Genomic DNA, 8,661 nt, shown 5'->3' on the forward strand with positions numbered 1-8,661 from the left:
TTCACTCTTTTTAGGACTGATGAGTCTCCAAATCTCGACAAAATATTCACCATGGATATACTAATATTACAAATGTAATTTATGAAAGTAGTAAGCACTTCTTATATAATTGTCCAATATACACAATTTTGGGGTCCCCGTTTTTTAGGGTCCCCGTTTTACAGATTGACCTAGGGTAATCTGTAAAACGGGGACCCCAAAACGGGGACCCCTTAAATCACCCCCCATAAAGCTTCTGACAAATTTTAGGGGTCCCCGTTTTTGGGTCCCCGTTTTACAGATTGACCCAGGGTAATCTGTAAAACGGGGACCCCAAAACGGGGACCCTATTTTTTCACTCTATTTTAGGACTGATGAGTCTCCAAATCTCGACAAAATATTCACCATGGATATACACATATATACTAATACTACAAATGTGAGTTGGGGATCGGAAGACCCTGGCGGCCGACACATCCACGTGGCCACACCCACAATTAATTCACACAAGGCCCGTGACCTCACCACGTACATATTGCACCACTTTGAATTAGATCTACGTCATGATTAGATCAATTTTGATTTATTAAAGTAGTAAGGACTTCATATATTTTTGTCCAACATACAAAACTTTGGGGTCCCCGTTATTAGGGTCCCCGTTTTACAGATCGACCTAGGGTAATCTGTAAAACGGGGACCCCAAAACGGGGACCCTTAAAATCACCCCATAAAGCTTTTGACAAATTTCTAGGGGTCCCCGTTTTTGGGGTCCCCGTTTTACAGATTGACCCAGGGTAATCTGTAAAACGGGGACCCCTGGAAAACGGGGACCCTATTTTTCTCTCTATTTTAGGACTGATGAGTCTCCAAATGTCGCCATTATATTCACCATGGATATACTAATATTACAAATGTGAGTTGGGGATCGGAAGACCCTGGCGCTCCACACATCCACGTGGCCACACCCACAATTAATTCACACAATGCCCGTGACCTCACCACGTACATATTGCACCACTTTGAATTAGATCTACGTCATGATTAGATCAATTTTGATTTATTAAAGTAGTAAGGACTTCATATATTTTTGTCCAACATACAAAACTTTGGGGTCCCCGTTTTTAGGGTCCCCGTTTTACAGATCGACCTAGGGTAATCTGTAAAACGGGGACCCCAAAAAACGGGGACCCTTAAATCACCCCATAAAGCTTTTGACAAATTTTAGGGGTCCCCGTTTTTGGGGTCCCCGTTTTACAGATTGACCCAGGGTAATCTGTAAACGGGGACCCCAAAACGGGGACCCCTGTTTTTCTCTCTATTTTAGGACTGATGAGTCTCCAAATGTCGCCAATATATTCACCATGGATATACTAATACTACAAATGTGAGTTGGGGATCGGAAGACCCTGGCGGCCGACACATCCACGTGGCCACACCCACAATTAATTCACACAAGGCCCGTGACCTCACCACGTACATATTGCACCACTTTGAATTAGATCTACGTCATGATTAGATCAATTTTGATTTATTAAAGTAGTAAGGACTTCATATATTTTTGTCCAACATACAAAACTTTGGGGTCCCCGTTTTAGGGTCCCCGTTTTACAGATCGACCTAGGGTAATCTGTAAAACGGGGACCCCAAAAAGGGGACCCCTTAAAATTTGTCAGTAGCTTTATGGGGTGATTTTAAGGGGTCCCCGTTTTTAGGGTCCCCGTTTTACAGATCGACCTAGGGTAATCTGTAAAACGGGGACCCCTGAAACGGGGACCCCTTAAATCACCCTATAAAGCTTCTGACAAATTTCTAGGGGTCCCCGTTTTTGGGGTCCCCGTTTTACAGATCGACCTAGGGTAATCTGTAAAACGGGGACCCCTTAAAATCACCCCATAAAGCTTCTGACAAATTTCTAGGGGTCCCCGTTTTTGGGGTCCCCGTTTTACAGATATAGTACCGAACCCTCCCCAAACCCTTACGGTCTTTTAGTATGCTCTATTTAAGAAATATTTATTCCATGGTGTCATTTCAGCACTTTATAGGAGTCAAAGGACCATGCATGTAGGGCATACCTTCGACAAGGGTGTGTACAGTGACGGGGTCTTCTAATGAGTATGTTGTACTCCTCAGAAAAAGGTGATGAAGAGGTGATCTAGCGAGTATCAAAGCCGTGAGAACACATCATCACTTTAAAATTAATTAATGAATTCCCGAATGAATTACATTCACAATGTACGCGGACATTGCTTACAGTCTAGGTTAGTAGAAGGAAAGCCCGCCTTACGAAAGGTGCACCACTGAAGATCATGGCCAGTATACGAAAGAGTTTAAAACAAACAAAGTTAGTTCACAGTTTCTAGGAGCTTGTAAGAAATGATTCCACAAATCAACAACACAATCAATTCTTATGCATTGTACATTCTCGATGTAGGCCTAAATGTATCTAATTGTGGACTAGAAATTTTCGATAAAACCAGCAACGCCAACCGGGCAACGCCTATGAATGTTTCTTTCTTAGGGAGTGTTCATAAATACTTTTGTAGGGGGGCTGGAAAATATGTAGTGGGTCATAAAATTTTAGGAGTTCTGAATGGGGGGGGGTAAACAAGTTTTGGGTGTATGAACAGGGGGGGGGGTAGTTTTTGGGCACGTAGAGGGCCAAGGGGGTGTAAAATCTTAAGCAACATTAGTCCTGAAGCAAAAAAAGACCAAATAGCCTGAAATTTTTTCTGAACGCTACGCGCGCAAATGTTCCGATAAAACCATAACAAAAGTACATTCCAGATAAGGGTATTTGATCAGGCATGTCAGGTGCTTTATTTTGATAAGTCATATAAAGTATGAAGTGTTAACAATTGTCTTGTTGTCTATAACTTAATTTTGAGCTTTGTGTCAGTTCCTTCTGGTCTGCTCTTTATTAAATCTCTAAAAAGCTGCAATATCTTTGCTCTAATTCTTTAGTGTTGACAATTTTTACAATAATGTTTCATGCAGTACAGATTATTAATTTATTATCACTATTCTATTTCTCTTTCTTAAATTTTATATTCATAGATGTAAATTTCAACAGGTGGATCCTTCTCTTCAGAATTCCCGCAATTTTGTTAAACTTAACAACATTGAGTACAAAATTGCTGAGAAAATGGCAATCTTGGCAAGCACTTTTCTTTTCTTTCGACAGTAATTTGATTGCCTCTTATATTATGTATAGCCTATATCATGGCTAGATTGTGTAAGTGTGTGAGTATAATATGAATCGTTTTTCTTGTTTGTCTTCTGTCTTTTTGTATGTTTTGTATGAGTGAGAGTGATCGTTGTCTTCGTCAATAGTCTTTGTCTCGTCTCTCTTTGTACCTGTTGCTCAAAAAGATTTTATGATTATATGTAATTGTTCATGATTGTTGGGAACTGATGCCTCATTATGTATGTTTTTTCTCCTTCCATCAGTTCCAAGCACAGGGAATAAAAAAAAATATTATCACTAATATATACATGTACAACTAAATCATGTTGCATTACAATTATAGACTGAGGAAGCTTGGAGAACAGGGGTAGGCCTACACGTTTCCGCCCCCTACTTTTTCCAATGGGGACATCCCCTAAAAATCATATTAGGATAAAAAAAAAAAGCAATAATTGCCCTATGCAACTTTTTAGCACATCGAAAAGCATTGTGTTCTGGGCCCAAATAGGTCAAAATTGCACAAATTTGCGCTTCATGATCATGCGAACTTGAAATAAAAAAAAAAAAACACCATTTCGGCAGTAGTATAGCCACTGGGCATGGGGGAAAGCACGGTGGCGTAACTAGGGTCGGTAGCGCTCGGGGCAAAAACAAAATTGGCGCCCCTACCCCCTTGAGAATTTCAGTTAATTCTTGAAAGAATTTGGACAAATAAGGCCTACCGCTAATTAATTTGGGTTACTAGAAGTTGAATATCGGTCTTAAAGTGTTCTTTCAATTGATTTTGTGTTGAAAATTTTGGCTTTCATCACTTGGAGGGGCGCAGAATCGATGCTGGCCCTGGCTGAATTGGTCAATTTGGCGCCCCCTAGCGGTAGCGCCCGGGGCATGTTGCTCCAGCCCCTCCCCACCAAAGTATTTATGAACACTCCTTATTAAGCACCAGCTAGCATTCACTACAACAGCATACGCCATAGGCCAAGTGTTTTTAAAATGCGTAAAAAACAACTTGATTTTAATGCTAATTTATTGCCCATGATGAGGAAGTCTGATTACCTTTTTGAAATAACCCAATGGGCGGGTTTTCAATGAAATATTTTTGGTGTAAAATCTGAAGCTTCCTATGTATAAAAGAATATATGAATATTAACTGCACATCATATATAACGATTCGTGATACCCAATTGTGGTACAGTTGATGTCGTTCAGATTCAGATTATTTTTTTATTATTTTATATACGCCAACATTTTTTGTTGAATTTTAGTGAAAATAAAGATTGAAAAGATGACGAAAATTCTATTAAAAAATTACATTAGACCCCGCCAAAGATTACTGTTTCATATCTAATCTAATCTAATCTAATCTTTTCCTGAAATAAACTTGTAACAACCAGAAGTAATTAAGAAATAATTAAGAAATAGCACTCACTGCTGTGTGTAGGTAAGCACAAAAGTGGTCAAATTCTTATGTATATGCCTATTGTGATTGTGCAAGCGTGACCTTGTGTGCAGATACACTAAGGGCGAATTTCTCGACGGGTGGCTTAGCAATTGGCTTGTCTAGCCTCAAGGCTTAAGAGGTCGTAAGACCAGGCTTAACTGAAAACCTATTTCCCGAAGCACGGCTACCATAGCCTCGAGGCTTCGTTAGCAATGGTTAGCCCGTGGGCCAGGCTTGTAGGATTAGCCCCAGGCTTCAGTAAAATTTGCATTTCTCGAAATCAGTCTTCTGTAGCCGTAGTCTACGCAAGCCTGTTAGACCAGGCTTACAGCGGCTTTTCTTGGCCCTGCCCCAGAGCAGGTCTTAGGCCTTGGTCTATTTCAATTTACAAATTATTTAAATTGTAACGAAAAGTTTATCTTTCATATTTTTGACGGTCTTTCAATTACCATGAGTAAGCAGTCGCGTAACTGGGGGAGCGGAGGAGCTCTTGCACCCCCAATGAAAAGGTAAATTAGGCCTACTTCTGAGAGTTATTAATTAAGCTCATATTTGGTCATTTTAACCTTAAAAACTCAATTTATAAGGTTAAATAAATTGCATTTATCCCACTTTTGTACCATTGGTCCATATGTCACCAGCTTTAATAGCTAAAATATGGCATTTGTACCATATTTTTTTTCAAGAAATCTACACCAATGTTCCGGGGACACATTCCAAGCAGATCCCATAACTCCTCAGACCCACTTCACCCTTACAAACCCAAACAGCATGAACGATGCCTGCCCCTCATTTATTATGTTTGCCCCGCTTTCCCCACCCCACTCCAAATGAAAATGTCTAGTTACGCCACTGTGGGTAAGTAAGGGAGCGATCGTTATTTATGGCAGGGGGGGATGGGTAAATTTGTGGTCTTGAGGGGGGAACCTGACATTTTTAGTTGAACCAGGAGGGGGGATTGTTAAATTTTAAATGGAGAAAATTGGGAAAACAAGGGGGAACGCGAAAATTTTTTTAACAACGAATATAATTAAAAAAATTCTTTCATCATCATCATGATCATCATGATCATCATGATAATCATCATCATCATCATCATCATCATCATCATCATTATCATCATCATCATCATCATCATCATCATCATCATCATCATCATCATCATCATCATCATCATCATCATCATCATGAAGACCTATATGATACCACCTGTCCCTATCCAAGCCTTAATAGTTTGATACTCGTACTTTTCATAAGTAGGCCTATTACAATATTATTTTGGAGTGCCTATATTATACCAGGTTGGACATCAATTTAATACAATAGAAGATGAATGACAAAATTGGTAAAGATATAGTAAATATTTGACACGAAACAATAATGCATGCAGTATTAAAACTGAATTTACGGATAAGATGCATATAATATTGCTATATCTTCTACTTAAATAATTATAAATATTGTACCAACAGATAACTTCATGTGAGATCTGAGAAGACTACTGATATCAGCAGTAGATATCACGTTGGTTGCTTTCCTTTTAGGGAATCACAGATTCCTTTCCATAGGCTTACAGTTTTACCCTTTTGGGATGCAAAGAAAAAAAAATCACGAGTATAAAGCATAGACGTATCATTCATACAAGTTGGACTCATAAAAAGTCAAGTGGAAATAAAATAATACATAAAAGACACAAAACAGACACAATATTCTTGCATCAAGTTGTGTATACGGTATAAGCCCAAGCACAAGACCGCGGGTCCAGGCTAGTCTTTGCGCCGGGAACATTGCGATAATGAGACGGCAACCTTGTTAGTACGGTAAACCGTGAGGACCACAGCTTATGTACATCTACCTCCAACAGCCTATACAATTAAGTCGCTGGTTGAAAGGGACGAGGTTGTCAAGCGTTAAGCCTAAGACAAGGTTGAATTTGCGTTGAAGAAATCCGGCTAGAGTTAAGACACTGCAATTTCAGCTTTTCCATCTATATCTATTATGAAGAAATCTATATTTTTGCTATCATGAAACCCTAGAATCGACATTGAAACTTAAATGTCATTTAAAAGATTCATAATGACAACATTTAACATAATAAATCCCCGGAATAAATCTGATGAAATATAATGTAGGCCTATAATACTATACATGTTAACTATAGAAATCAAAGTGTATTACATGCTTTGTCTATTGGTCCATTGTTAAATATCTCTGAACAAGCATCTTGGAAAATGGACTGATCTGGTAAAAAATGGTCTCAAAAATTTTTGGAAAGAGCTATCCACTTTGTTTTTTCAGCACTTACTGCCAATCCCATGTTCATTAATATGTAAAAGTGTTTAAAAAACAACAGTGCCAAAATACTGTTACTGCAGGGCAATTTAAGCAGAAACTTGGCTTGTAATCACTGTTGAAGTCAACCTTGAGTAGTGGACTGATCATGGAAATCATCTCACTCTGAACTCCTGGTGCATTTTTTGTCATCCTAGAGATGTTTATTTTGAACTTTATCATTTGTTCATTTCATATGATAGCGTTTTGGCCGATTTTTTCACACTTTTCACATCCAGGCGTGCGTTTAACAAACTTTCACTCACTCTCATAGGAAACCATTATACATAACATTACTCAACAACAAAAACTTGATTCACAAAAAATAGATCCTTACACAACTTAATCGATGCCTCAGCGACATTGCTTAGAGTCTCGGCTTTTCTGTGATACCCTATTTGTTGGAATTATCTTCAAATTCTCTTAGAAAATTTAAAATAGGTGAGGCTGCATGAGCTCCCGGAGGGGCCACTTACATTATGTGATGGACACCATGCTCATGACAGTATGGACTCTCGAAACGCACCCTAAACGAGTATTACTCAGCGCGTGCAAAACATACCCTAAACAAGTATTTTGCCATTTTTTTAACTCTATAAAGTAAAAATTCATGTTCATACTTTTGTTTAATATAAGTAGTTTGATGTTCCTTAATGTTTTACCCTACGATTTGTTCTGATAGAAGCCAAACATAGCCTATTTCACCCTTTTTTTATTTTGCCATTAAACTTTGGTACCCTAAAAAAGCCAAGTATTTTGCATGGAAAAGTATACCCTTTTTTCCCGATTTTGGCAATTCTGGCACCCTTTGCACTGTACGCGCGTACATCGCCCGTTCGTGAAAAACTACCCTACGCGTTTTTGTACACGAGCATGGTGTCCACCTTGTAATGGCAGTGCCCCCCGGGCATGAGCTCGGTTGTTACGCATTACAGGCCCATATGAGCGCTTCGTTAAGAAATTAAGTGCTAATTAAACAGCTAATTAAGAATTTTGTTTTTGTTTTTTTGCCTGAAATATATACCTTAATATCTTATATTAATAAATAGAAACAATTAGATCGATGTTAATAATAGTTTAGACTGAATTCTACCAATTAAAAGATCAGTGGTGGGTACATAATGCAATTGGTAGGTCTAATGTTGCTTATGACCTTATAAAACAGCGAACCTGAGACCATAATACCTAAATATGACCTCCGGATAATAATGGTGATGATAATGAGGAGGAGGAGTGACAGACAGGCCTACAGGAAAAGGAGGGGGATGATGATCATCATCATGATGATGGCGACGATGATGACATGGATATAATTATTGGCCTATAAATATAAATGTTAGTTCTTCCGCTTGTTTTTGAGATTTTTATTTAGCCCAGCCAATCATGGTTACAAGGGGGGGGGGGGATAATGATGGTGATGATGATGATGATGATGAGGATGATGATGATGATGAAGATGATGATAGGGCGGTTTCACGAAAGGTCATTAGTTCAATCTGCAAACATTTTGCTCAAAATTAATTTGATTACGCGATTGCCTGTTGCAACATGGTTTGATTACACCACACAGTGATTACACCATAAGATTACACACGTCTTGGTGAATATTTCTACATCTCCCTTTCAAGTTTGCCGCGTGTGTCATGTCTGCATGTTTGTTTACATTTTTGAGCAACTTTATGAATGAAACAAATTTCCAGGCGCAGACCGCGACCGTGCAGCTCAA

The sequence above is a fragment of the Amphiura filiformis genome, chromosome 16 (genome assembly GCF_039555335.1).
Source record: "Amphiura filiformis chromosome 16, Afil_fr2py, whole genome shotgun sequence".
In the NCBI taxonomy this organism is placed as follows: domain Eukaryota; kingdom Metazoa; phylum Echinodermata; class Ophiuroidea; order Amphilepidida; family Amphiuridae; genus Amphiura; species Amphiura filiformis.